Source organism: Passer domesticus, chromosome 7 (genome assembly GCF_036417665.1).
Source record: "Passer domesticus isolate bPasDom1 chromosome 7, bPasDom1.hap1, whole genome shotgun sequence".
Taxonomy (NCBI): domain Eukaryota; kingdom Metazoa; phylum Chordata; class Aves; order Passeriformes; family Passeridae; genus Passer; species Passer domesticus.
Window position 1 is genome coordinate 43,586,793 of NC_087480.1, and position 13,540 is coordinate 43,600,332.

The following is a 13,540-nucleotide window of genomic DNA, read 5'->3' on the forward strand; positions in this document are numbered from 1 at the left end:
AAGGAGACAAGACCCATGTAAACAATGATACCTGCAATTTACTGGTTTTGCATGCACTTCAAGATCTTAAGTTTAAAATCTGTAGCTACAGTCAACCAGAATACTTAAACAGTTGCAAAACACCACATATACAATTAAGGCTGTCAACTTCAAAGGTGCTTCTTAGGCTTAATTCAAAGCAGGTCTTGAATATGATCTTATACCTTTTTTTATTACTACAATTTAGAAATCATGAGAACATAAGTCAACCATTTAAGATCACCTAATGAATTTAATGATACGTAGCATTTATAACCCACCTTATTTACTTACTATCTCCTGAGATGGCTTATGATGTGACATGATTGACAGGGTTGATTATTTTTCCACTTCTCAGACTTTTTTTTTACTATACTAAGCAATGCTATCATCAGGCATCTCATCAGCAATGAGTTGAAATCTCAGCACTGTTAATAGGAATATTGCAGACATTCCTTATTACTACTTTAAGCATAACCAACATGCTGAAAGAATTAGTATTAAATTTCTAATATTAGTGTCAAAAAGACACATTTTTCTGTATGTTTGTGTTAACTTATAAACATAAGTTTGCTGCCTGAACAGTGCAGTGAACATTAAGAAAACCCCAGTGTTGCTCAGTAGAACTTTAAAGGAAATTTGCTTCTCAGCTTGCTGGAGATTGTAACCTTGTTCCCATTGTGTCTTAGAGCAAAATAAACTCAGTATTTATACAAGTGCCCCATGCAACTTCCAGAATGAGCATCAGGCATACTGGCATTGTGTTTTTTCCTCACTATTTTCTTCCCTTTTTCCCCGTTATAGTTGAGAATATATACTAACTTCACAGGCTTACTGCAGTCAGGAAAGAATGTACAAAAATGCATCCCTCTCTTGAGAATCCCTCTCTTGAGAATGAAGGGATGGCTGTGAAGTCTCTGGGCACCAGAAAAATCAACACAGCAGGAAACACTGTAGAATCTAATAAAATACTCTGGTTTGGCTCCCCTCATTTCCTGTAAGCTAAATGTTACTGACATTGTTTTAAAAGGTCAATCAACACAGGTAATGTGTAAACCCATGTGCACTGGTACAATTCCAAACAAATATGATGCAGTAAAATTAAGCACATGCATTTTAAACACTAGGTTTTTTCCTTCCACTGTTCTAGTTCATATGCCTCATCCCACAGGATGAGAGGCAGACAACCCGTGCTTGGGTTGACACCTGAAAAGACACTTGGAGAATTTTATTAGAATGAGTGTGGAGGTAAGATAAAAAGCCAGCCTCACTGAACCAGAAAAGAGGTTGTAGTTTAGCTGTACACAAACTGGTCTCCTCTCTTTCAATGAAAAGGAGGGAAACAGTAGAGCCCTAGAGATGCTTCCCATCTTCTCCCACACAACACCTCAGATGGGAACTTGCCAGACCCTCAGGATTATTACTCAAACTCTCCTGTGGAAAAGCCTAACATGTCCCATTGCAAAAGCCCATCTCAGGTAAGAGTCATTAGGGAAAAACAAAGGTGCTGGACTGTAGGGTGCTAATTGGGCCAATAGGGATTGCAGCACAAGCATGAGGTCGTTCATTTGTCATAGATGTGGAGGAATACTCATTTTTTCCACCTGTGTTTAATTAAAAATTTAAGACTCCAGAGGCCTAGAAAGCCACAAGCAATCTCACCAAGGGCATATATGTTTCCTTGTAGATAAAACTTACCCTACCCTTGTGATAGCTGACTTCAGGGAATTTTGTCACTACAAGGGGGAAAAAGGCTGCTGAGAAGCAACAACAAACAAGATTTTACAGCAGGAACAACTTGGGATGAACACTGTGGACAGCAAAAAAAAAACTCCCAAGATATTCCATAATGTATAACAATTCATAGAAAAGAAAACAGTCAGCAACATCTGTGCTATGGTGATGCTGGTGTTGGAGCCCATGGAGAGGGATTTACAGCCCCTAATGTACTAAGAAGTGATTTTGCGAATCTATTTGTGTACACACGCACACCCCATACTGAAATCCTAGTGTTTTGTGTACTGAACACGCAACAGAGTTAAAAACCTTTATTTCCAGCTAGCACTTGAAAAATTAAGACTGTCATTTGGTTAATACTCATTTGAAGTTACAAAACTACTGCCAGCAAAAGCAATTTATCAGAGCACTCACCAAGCTATGTGGCTGATTGCTTTTGGCACAGGGCTGTTGCAGCCTGAGTCATTCACATCAGTTAAAATGAAGACTCTCATTCACAAAACATTGCTCTATTGAAGCAAAGGAGTGTTCTGCTTTATTTTTCATACTACATTTCTGTGTTATTTCTGTGACATCTAGTATAATTGGAATTGGAGCCTTAAATCACAAGCTTCCAGACGTCTATGAATAGAGTGGTACAGCACAAATATTTCCAGAGCATACCTGATACTTATCCTTTTCATTCAGTTCTGGAAGATATGGCCTGCTAATCTCAACAGCATTAATGATAGAAACAGAACATACATATACCCAGAATCTCTGTATCATTCTGTTAGAGAAGAAGCTGCTCTGAATCCGAGACTGAAAATTAAGCGACCTCCACATTCTCAGACAATTCCATCAGATAAAGGGCAGTTTCTGTCAGCCTCAATTTGCATCAAATCCTCGCTTTCTGCTTTTGTTGTCAGTACAGAGCTCCTTAGGAATTTTAGCATCTCCAGAAAAATCTTGCTTGGCCCACAGTGCTGATGAAAGCATTCTTAAGTGTACAAATAGAGATTTCATTAACAGAACATGCTTATCAGATATGAAGGAAAGTGCTAATGCTAGGACATTAACTATGAATCTATCAGCTGCACTTCGTAGCATTTTCCATTACAGCTTTCTTGTATATTGCAGCTATGTCAAATGTTCATGCAATTTTTGGTGACTTTCATTTGAACATAGATGCTTGATTCACTGGACCATGGGTCTTATAACCACTGAGATGATGAAAGTAACTTCTTGAATAAAGACTAAAATCCCAAAGGTTTAAGATTTAAAAAGGAAGTTTCAGCCTCTGCCCATTATGCCAAATTCTCCAAGAATACATAACACCAAGAGGTACTAGCTTAAGTCCATGTTCTCAGGGCTATAGATTTTTCATATTGGACTTTATTGTCAATTCACTATAAATGTTTGTGCTCTGGCACATGGAGACTCCCACAGTTTTTCTCCATCTCTCAAACGTTAAGCACTGTCCACTGACTCTGCAGCCTGATGCCCTTCAAGGTACAGCAGTTCTTACCACATCAATCCAAACTCTTGCACTGCTCTCAAGCCACAGCAAAGTCAGTTTGCTGATTTGAAAGGCAGCCAGCATGGGCCAATAGTCATTTTCATCACACTACAGCCCCACCAAGTACACAAAGACTGAGGAGGCATATCTTCTAGTCTGTCATATCTTCTATTCTAAGTCATGTCTTCTAGTCTAAGACAACAGAAAGGAGTTCAATCACCTAGTTGCTGTTTGAATACTTAGAACTGAGAGGCACGCTACTTAGCCAGTTTTCAGTAGGCACATATTCCCTCCTTTGGCATACGCTTATTTCCAGTATACAAAACTGAGAAAAGTTTATCTATGCAGTTTATGCTATTCTAGTTAATGTCTTTTGAGGTGTGTCTTCTTGTAGTGACCCTAACCCAAAGCCTGTTGTACATGAAGGAGTTTGAGGCTCAGCTCACAACTAACCATGTGCTGTGTCACATGTACATTTTGGCCAGGGCTGGGCTGGCTGCAGGAGGAGCTCAGCCAGATAATTGTAGTAACAGGAGCCTGTAGACACCTGCCACTCAGCATTAGCAATTCCACCACTGCATGGCCTTGCATTTCTCCAAAACTCCATTAGCAACTTCATCTGGACATCATTTTTGTTTGACAGTAGAAATAATTGCTTATATTACAGACATTTTGAAAACTAGTTATTTGAATCACTTCAAGGGAAGCTACAAAACCAGACCATTTTTATTTTTAGCACATATATGAAGAATCTTGTCAGCTAGTAGTATAGAAATTTTCTCTGTAAGTGAAAGCACAATATATGTCAAGTGCAGCTCACTGGTTAGATGATCTGTGGAGCCTCAAGAGCACAATCTCCCATTTACTTCCATTCTGAAAAGTCTTCAGGATTTTGTCCTTTCAATAAAAGCAAAAGAGCTCTGCTGTCCCAGAGCCTGCAGAAAACCCTATTACCCACACTCAACGCAAAATGCAGAGGCACTTCCTGCTCTTCATTCTGTTCAATAACGGCCAACAGAGAAGAACTGGTTTCACAATAAGCTTTCTGCCAAAGAATACAATTTTAAATGCGGAATTTGATGTGTGAGTTGTTTGGAGGAAATATTAGTCATACAGCACCACTACAAATTTATTCTGTATGTATTTCCACAGAAATGATAAAGCTCTCTTGAAGCTCTGAATTTTATTCCAGTGTAATATTAGACTGTTTAAGATGGCACTACATAATTCAAAAGTAAAAGTGAATGTGCTGTGGAAAAGAAATTGTATAATAGAGGCTTAATAAATGAGAAGTCAGCATTATCTGGATCTTTCTAATCATAATTTCAGTTGTTAAAGCACCAGGGACTCCATCAGTCTAGACACTACGTTCTGATTCAATTACATTATGCATTAAAAAGTGGTGGTTTACGGCATCCATTAGACTTGTTATTACCCTTGTGCCATACTCAATTGACCACAGGAAAAAAGCTTTCTCCTATGGGAGGTGACACTAAAAAAGCATATTCAGTGAAACACATTAATCAGTAACCCCCAAAATAAGTTTCAGTTCATTTCTTTCAGAGATGAGTATTGCTGCAAAATGCAGAGTAAACATCATGCCTCATTAAACCTTTGTATTGTTCAGACCCTGCATATATATATAGGTGTAACACTGATTAATGGAAATAAACTACAATATTCTGTGACTCAGAATCACTTACTCCAAACCTTAGCAGGGACTAATAACAACAGCAACTTGAATAAAGCATATTAGTAGGAGACTAATCCAAGCCTCACTCATAATATCTAGCATCTCATTTTTCTATTTATCTTGAGCCTCAAAAGTCAGAAAAACACAGCCCTGCCATTCTTAGCACTCCAGTTGATGACAAAAACCATGAGAAAATGTTCAACTCTGGTCAGACTGAAGAGAAACTCTTTGCTGTTATACTGACCATGAGACACCTGTTTTACAGCTCACAATTTAGCTGTCAATTTAATTCAGATCTATAATAAAATAATTTTCCATTTTCTAAAAGTGATAAAAGTGCCATCCAAATTTGTTCTCAGGATCTGTATAGAATTTTCAGATATCTGCAATCTTTATCTACCAGCAACTGCAGCGTTAAAGCCCTTCTACTTAATATTCAGAATATGACTGATCTCCAAATCAGATGTTTAAGCACTTTTACAGTAATTCAGCCAAAAGGTTAATTTTGTTTTACACAAAGGTAGGTCATGACTTTTCATCTAAGTATATTTATTGCTAAATTAACACATTTATCAAGTAATTGCATTATTCTGGGTTTCAGACATAACTAAGAATAACGAACAGTAGGTTTCCCCATTCTTCTAAGAATTTGACATGTAAAATAATTTTCATTTGAAGATTTTAAAAAATACTTTTGTAAAATAGTAAGAAAGATGCATGTATTTGAGCTTGAAAATCTTGTTAATGAATAGGAAGAAATCATATTAAATTATGCCACAGAAGAATGTTTTATTTGAAAACTTACCTAAAGAAATTGAATTACTGATAAAAAAAATTATTCTCACTAACATAACACCTTTTTGTGCAGCTTCTTTTTGGGCAAGGAAATCTTTTCTGCCAAATAATTCTCACTATTCTGTGAACGCACAAGAAATTTACTCAATTCATGATAATGGCATAATGCTTTTTATTCTTTTGCAGCAGCTATGGATGCCTCAATTCCTTTACTTTAGAGTAAAGGAATTTACATTCCTATGCTTTAGAGCACAAATTTCCTACAAAAGCCATTCTTGTTCGTGCAGTGTGAGCGGTTTTATTCAAGAGCTGAACATGCTGCAGCTCCAGTTGCTGGTCATTCCCAGGCAGGCAGGGTTGCTGTCTCCCAGCTCTCTCCTGTCCATCCCACCAGCGCTCCTGAGCCCACGCAGCTCCGGCCATCTGCTCCCTGCTGCATTCTCACACTCCTCAGGCAGCACATGAGATTGCCTCTCCAGTTTGCTCAGAAAATAAAATGTCTGCCTAATAAATGCTGCCTGTTTGACAACACTGAACACTATTTACAAACTGTGGCTCCCTTTAATCAAGTAATTTGTCCCAGATTCCAAGACGCGATCGTGGCTCATTTTAAGTCTGCGACAAAATTCTTGTTGAGACAGATGGAACTGAGGGTAAGGGTGGGCCCCACAGTTACAGCAACTTCCACTCAAAACAGGGTCCTCTGCCCACGAGAGACCCTCACCACCACCACAGCTCTGTGCAAGTTTTTGGTATAGTGGTATAATAACTGGTATAATGCTCACACCAGAAACGGGACATCATCAGTGAATAATTCCTCAAAACTGATAGATAAGTTGAATTCCAGACAAACACATCTTTCTCTCTGCAGCTTATACCAAGACAAATACCTGCCATGTCATCAGAAGAGGGAGTAAAGCAGCTGTCCTCTTCTAGCGTCAGTAATGCTCTGCTGGTTTGCAGTAACCATCTGATTGCTTGCCCACTAAGTTCATTTCCCCTATGAAATCTGATGAGGCACTCTAGCTGATTATATAAATATTAAAAATACATAATTTTTGAGCATGGAGTTTGTGGGAGGTTTTTCTGCTTTTGGTGAGATTGCTGGTGTTAAATGTTTGGTTTTGAAAGACAGAAGCAGGGGGAGAGTTAAGTGAGGTACAACTTTGAAAAAGTATTTTTCCCATAACATCCTTTAAGTATTCCACATTGGCACTAGTCAGCAAAGGGTTGAGTTTTGTAACAAATCACTGTTTGCCACCAACCTTTTCCTTTCCCAAAGTAATTTGTGTGACTTCCAAGAGCCAATGCCAACTCACTCTGCTTTTATGTCATTAGATAATTGCTAGAATAAAAAAAGCCCAGAATCAAATTAGAAGCAAAACTTGAAACAGGAAAGCTGAAAATAACAAACCAACCAAGCATTTATTTATTTCATCCCCACTAAAAATATAAAATATTATCCTTCACCTGAGGATGGCAGAGAGCAATTGGCTCAGTAAAGAAATAATGAAGCATCAGGAACAAATCAAAAGGAATTCAGCAAGAGCCATGAACTCACTGCCAGTGACCCAACACATCAAGTGACCAAGACAAGCTCCAGGTTTGGCAGCCCATGTGATTTATCAGTTTTTAAACACAATAGCCTCTGCCATGCAACATGGAATAGTGAGTCACAGGGTTTCCTGCTGGCTTTTAATGCTATTATTCCCACAGTGGTATGGTATCCTACAGCAAGAAATCAAAAGCCACAAGCCCTTATTGCTCATTATCCTGATGGCATCTGCCAAATTTGCAGCTGGAATCACAGCTCTGCAGAGCTGCAACACTGCTATGACAGCTCATCTGACATCCCAAGTGCTCTTGCTCAGGTCACCCTAGACATCAAAAGTCATGCTCCTAACTAGAGCAGATACATGTAAACCAAAGTCAACAGCAAAATTAAAGTTCTCTTCTGACATAAACACAAATAAGAGGAGATCAAGTTTGCATTCATGGCAATACCAGATTCATCTTTGGCCATTTGGGTCGTCCCATGCAAAGTGACTGAACTAAGATGAGATCACTAGAAAAGAGCATATATAAACTCTCGGTTTCCTCTAGCATTTACATTTTTTCTATTTCCCCATGCGAAAGCTCTAAGTTAAGTTCTAGTAACTTTCCTTTTATCTTGTGGCTCTAACACTCCATTTATTAGTCAGAACTCCATTACACCTTACTCAGAACGGAAGCTGTTCTCCAGTAACAACCCTTTTTGTGGCAATGTCCAGCTGTGTGGGTGGAGGAATATGACACCCTGACATGATGGATAAAGTTTTTAGTTCTTTCAAACTCACTTGGGATTCATGTAAATATTGCAAACACATGGGGTAAGATCCCCATCCTAAATCTCTTGGCCTGAAAACAATCTTAGGCCAAACTCCACAGCACCTGCACAGGAAACATGTGGTCTGTATGATTAGTGAAAATAGGATTGATAAGACAAAAAAATAAAAACCACATCTGTGACAAGCAAAAAGTAGACAGAGTTTGTGGGTTTTTTATGTCATAGAACTTGTGATTTCTCTTTCATTCTCTTTGTAGAATTGTGTTTATATTAAACTTTTTTGGTAAGTGGTATCAATATTGTTCTCCAAACCAGTTCCTCATTTAAAATGCACTGGCCTGCACTGCTTTCAGCTCCAGCAGTATATTGATTTAAAATCCAGGCTTCAGGACCTGGTGATAAGGAACTCTTATCTAATTGGAACTACACCACTTCATTATTCTACAATACAGAAATTGTGCTTAGCTTTCCAGGCTCAGACTTAACTGTTCTAATGCAGAGAGCATTTATCTGTGAAACTGAGCTGTTTAGGAGAGGCCTAAGAGCCAATAAAGCTTTGTGACCGCTTCAAAAAGGTACATGTTTATGACCTTCAAAATCCACCTTCTTAATTTATTCCAATGCTTACTCAATTGTTCTCTGAAGCTCCTGGATACTTTTGCATTCCCTTTCATAGGAATTCGATTGAATCCAGATGCACAAAATCTAGACAAGACCAGAAATTCCACATTTAAACCTTTGCCTAGAAAATGTTGTTTAATGGAAAATAAAGGATTTTTTTATAATAATTTATTAATGTTAGTGAAAAACCCACAGAAAAGTATTCTCCCTGTCAAGGGATGTGTTCTGTAATTGCCAAGAACTGTAGGAGATAAAAACCTTATTATTCTGAGTCAAACTGAAAATTTTACTGTCCTAAATTCTCCGTTCATGCCAATGCAGTGATGATGTTAGAGTTCCTTCTACAAGGCTTGTTTCTGACAAGTCACAATGAAAAAAATTACAGAATAACGGAAATTAAGTCCAGAAGGACAGTTAAAATTTATTGCTAGAATCAAATTGTTTCTTACAGCTTACTTTCCATAAGGCATAATAAAGATGGCTGACATAGCAAAATCATCCACATGCCCTTCAATAAACTCCACAGATGCACATCCTCAGACATGACTTTTCATTTTTTATATCCTACTTTCCAAGCATACATCACACCAATATATTCAAATAATAATTCTTACTGCCTAGCCACTACAATTTTATATGATCATTTATTGCTGCAGTTTCTATAACATAGCAAAGATATTGGCATAACTAGAAGATCATTTGTAGCAAGGACCTACCACAGAATTGTGTCTCTGTATCTCTATTTATGTGTGTCTTCTAGTGGATCTCTTATTTTTAGAGTGAACTCTCAGTGACCCAAGAACTGAAACAAGATTTGTTGTGCTCTCAGAACATCAGTTAACCTCAGCCTGAGTGACATCTAAGAAAAACAGATGTGGTACCAGCCCAAAAATAGAGGGAGAAAATTACAACAGAGGCTTTGAAACAGCAGCCACAGAACGACAACAGAGACCACAGAACTACAAAAACAAATCACAAGATTGATTTACAGTCACTATATGCATGCAAGTTTAGGAGGTGGGTAAAACCTGTTTTGGAGCACCAAAGAACAAACAGCCATCATGTACACAAATAACAGATCTTCAATACATCACTTACATTCACTGGAAGAAAAGCAAGTGAGCAGACTGCTTCAGCAATCCCACAAAAAGAAGCTGAAGAAGGTGCAAAATCACGGGGAAGAAACCATCATGGCATTTTCCTCAGCAAAGGGCTCATTGTGCTGACAATTCATTGTAAAACCACCTTCTCTTCCTTTCAAGGAAAATTACCTCATGCAGCCCAGGGGCTAAAGTAACATGGGAACAAAGGGCAATACCAAAAGTGGAGATGACAAAGTTTGTATATATTTATAATATTATTATCACAAGTAAGCTGTAATAACAGCTAATTTGGATATTGTTAGCACTGTGACTGGACTGGTAGCAATCCTTTGACCAGTTACTCAGCACCATACTTAAGAAAAAATTCTTGCTTCAAGTACATTTCTTCACTCTGCACAGAGAGGGCATTTCACTTGGCATCCTGCCTTTGAAGGGTGGCTGTTAAATCAGGAGGTGAATTCATTGTCACACTACTGCAACTTAACTTTGTTAGTATTGATTTCGCTCATAATGAAGTGAAGCAACTAAAGTGTTCCACCTCAGTAAAAGTTGCATACTTATTTTTCTTTCTTGCAGAAAAGAAAATTTCTACTTTTCTGAATGACAAAGCTTCTCCTCACTCTACCCCTCATTATTGTACACACACACAAAATGCAACTCATTTGTGTCAATTTCCTCACAACAAATTTTCCCTTAACATTTTCTCTCAAGATAAAGCATCTCTTTGTGATCAACAAGCAGATTAACACATTTTCAAGTCTAAAGCATTTAGAGGACAGGAAAGCTATTTTCCCACCTTGTGCTATGAAAACAATCAAGAAATGCCACGTTCCTCCAATGCAATACTCCAGTTAAATTGCTCAGCTGCCTCGGAGAAGAAACAAATTCAGAATAAGCATTTCAGCTAAATCACACTATTTTTGATGCTAGACAATGGTCAATTTTGATTTGTTCTGGAGCATCTCAGCTAGAGCTGTTGCAACAGATCTTTAAAGAACAATTTAAAGAAAATGCCTCTACTACTTTCATTTCTTACCACTATAATTTAACCCAAGAATGATATAGCATATCCACTTTAACAGAGTACTTTGAACAGAACTGAACCTCAGGTGGCCCAAACTGAAATTAAGCCAGAAGGAAGGACTGACTCAGAGCAGGGGACAGAAGGAGAATTGGGAGGTTGAAGAAAGTAAAAATCTTTCTGTTCCTCCCCTTGTTGCTGGTATAATTTGTAATTGCACTATCGACAAAGAAATCCTACCTCCTTTCCACATCTTGCCTTTTTAAAATATACAATACATCACAGAAAAAATAGGTCTTGTACAAAACAGCCATAAGCATCCTATGTCACTTCCTATGCTGCTTGTGCTGCACAATGCTCTGAATGCATGCACCAGCAGTTCACGGATACAAACTCTTTTGTGGCTTATCACTTAATTGGCAATTATAATCCTATAATTAACTACAGAAAAAAAGCCTCTGGCAAAAAGCAGCTGAGTAATTCAAACATGAGTTATAAAATAACTCCTAAAACTAGTCAACAGCCACTTATCTGCAAATGCAGAAATAAACCCCACCAGAGAATTAGTGCCATCAATTCCTGTGCCCTCTCAATCCTCCAGCCACCCAGGGGCCACATCAGCTTAGAAGTGACAGGAAATGGTTTCAGTGCAGCCATCAATCTGATACTGGCTGGGACTGACTGTCAGTCTTCCTCATAAAAAGGGAGAAGGCTAAAAAAATCCTGACTCACCTTGCTGCTGTAAACAGCCTGATATATTCTCCTAGTTGACAATCACTTATAGAAGTAGTGGTGCAATAAATGAGCTAATGAAAGTGTCATTTACAATAAGATGTCAGCAAGCCAAAAAAGCCAAGCCTGACTGGCACTCGTCCTGCTTCACTTGACTGAATTCTTCAGATCACACTGCACTGTTAATTACAACAACACAAGCATCTGCAGCAGCCAACCTATTCTTTTTATGAGAGCAGCAGATGGGCCACAACTGTGAGCAACAGAAAATAAAATCCAGTTAGATTCACCCCACCTTGCTTGATACTCAATGCTTCTTCCCCCCTATCTGTTCATCATCTAAACCCATCATTAAAATACCACTCCAGGCAGATGATAGCACAGTGGATTTGTCCTTGTACTACAGGTTCCTTCACACAACCTGAGCCCAACCAGCCTGCCAGACCATTGAGAAAGCACTGAACATGAGATGACTCAATCAAATTCTAGATGTTAATTTCACAATATTTGTAATTATAAGATTAAAGCAGCAAGTTCAGCAGGCCCTCAAGGAGGCTTCAGCTGCTGCAGCTAACTCCAGAAAGACATCAATACTTCTATACTAATTCCTACATTCTTCAAAGATAAATTAAGCAAACTTCTACTTCTCTGAATACTAGTTTTTGTTATTTGCAACCTTGTGTTTATCTTTTTAATTGTTTTAAGTTAAGGACTGTACACAAAGAAACAGCTCAAAGGAGTAGAGAGCTGCTCAGGGAGCAATTCAAACTCTTCAGCGGTATGGGCTGGGAGCCCATACTCTCAAATTCTGACATAATTACCAGATGCACAAGTCATTTGTCTCTGGACTGGAATCCAAGAATCTCTTTAATTAGAACCCAAGCTTAGGGCTTCCAGGGTCAGTCCTATCCCATCACTATTTCTCAAATACTAGAAAAAGCAGAAGTATCTCCAAACCCATTTTGGTGCTTAGCAGTCTTATATAGGATAAATAGTTCAAAACACCTGAAGAATTAAAGCATCTGTGTCTTCCTCATCAGAGCAGCTGCTCACAGGAGTGCAGTGACAGGCTTGCAGCATCTCCAACCAGTCCTTGGCTTCCTCCTTGAGTGTCTAAAATTAAACATGTAATTTACCCACTAACAAACAGCCTCAATATTAAATAAACCAAAACACGTAGTTTCTGTAACATAGCAAAAAATACTTTTTTTCAGTATTATTTGTCTCCTTTATTTTTCAAATACCAATTCAAGAAGATGCTAAAGTAATGTACTCAAACAAATTTATAACATGCTGAAAATATAGGTTTTTTTTATGATTAAGAGTTTTCTGAACTATATTGTTTGAATTCACTGCTAATGTGTAGGATTCTGCCCACTATGTATTTGGATGCATAAGGTTCAGTGAAAGGCACAACAGGGATTACCAAAGAGCTCAAAAGAAGTGAAAAACAATGACAGAAACAAAAGTATCCCATGTACACAGCTCCAAAGAAGAAAACTAATAGAAACCCGCTCCATCCACACCACAATGAAGTCCTTCTCCTAAGACCAAGCCTGAAATTACAGTGAAAATCTTAGAAAGCATGGGAGATTTGGATAAGATGAGAGGTTTTCAGATTTCATCAGTGCAAAACTAACATGCTGGGAAGACTCAGAAGACAAGTGAGTCACTGCAACAGGCAGCTGCAGCTGAGACAGGTTATTATAAGGTTCTATCAAATCAGAGACTGAACAGGATGATAGTCAGGTGTCCATTTATTGTCTACTGTGAGTCAAACATTTAACTAAAATTAGCACGACAAAACCAAGACACACAAATAGTCATAAATCAAAGTATCCCTCAAAAAATTCTTATTTTAATTTTAGAAGAAAATTAAAATTGACCTTTCAAGAGCATTAGGCACCACTTAGAAACTGCTTGTATAAAATCTGCCATATAAAAAACATGTTCTTAAGCTTACAAAGAAATAATTGTCTTTAATTTTTCTGAAAAT

The 13,540-nt window shown here is 38.1% G+C and overlaps 1 long non-coding RNA gene across 16 annotated transcripts in view; it reads right to left on the reverse strand.

Annotated features, from left to right (window-relative positions):
- Positions 1–13,540, reverse strand: part of LOC135304996 (uncharacterized) — a 118,729-nt gene that overhangs the window by 79,277 nt on the left and 25,912 nt on the right. The window contains exons 3-4 of one of the 16 annotated variants that reach the window (XR_010366258.1): positions 8,696–8,772; positions 6,175–7,086 (exon numbers count right to left, since the gene is read on the reverse strand). The exons of 10 other annotated variants lie outside the window; for them this stretch is intronic. This is a non-coding gene — a long non-coding RNA (uncharacterized LOC135304996). Of the gene's footprint in view, positions 1–299; positions 447–6,174; positions 7,087–8,695; positions 8,773–9,121; positions 12,658–13,540 lie in introns of those variants that run through there. 5 more of the 16 variants (XR_010366254.1, XR_010366261.1, XR_010366262.1 and 2 more) reach the window with 5 other exon arrangements.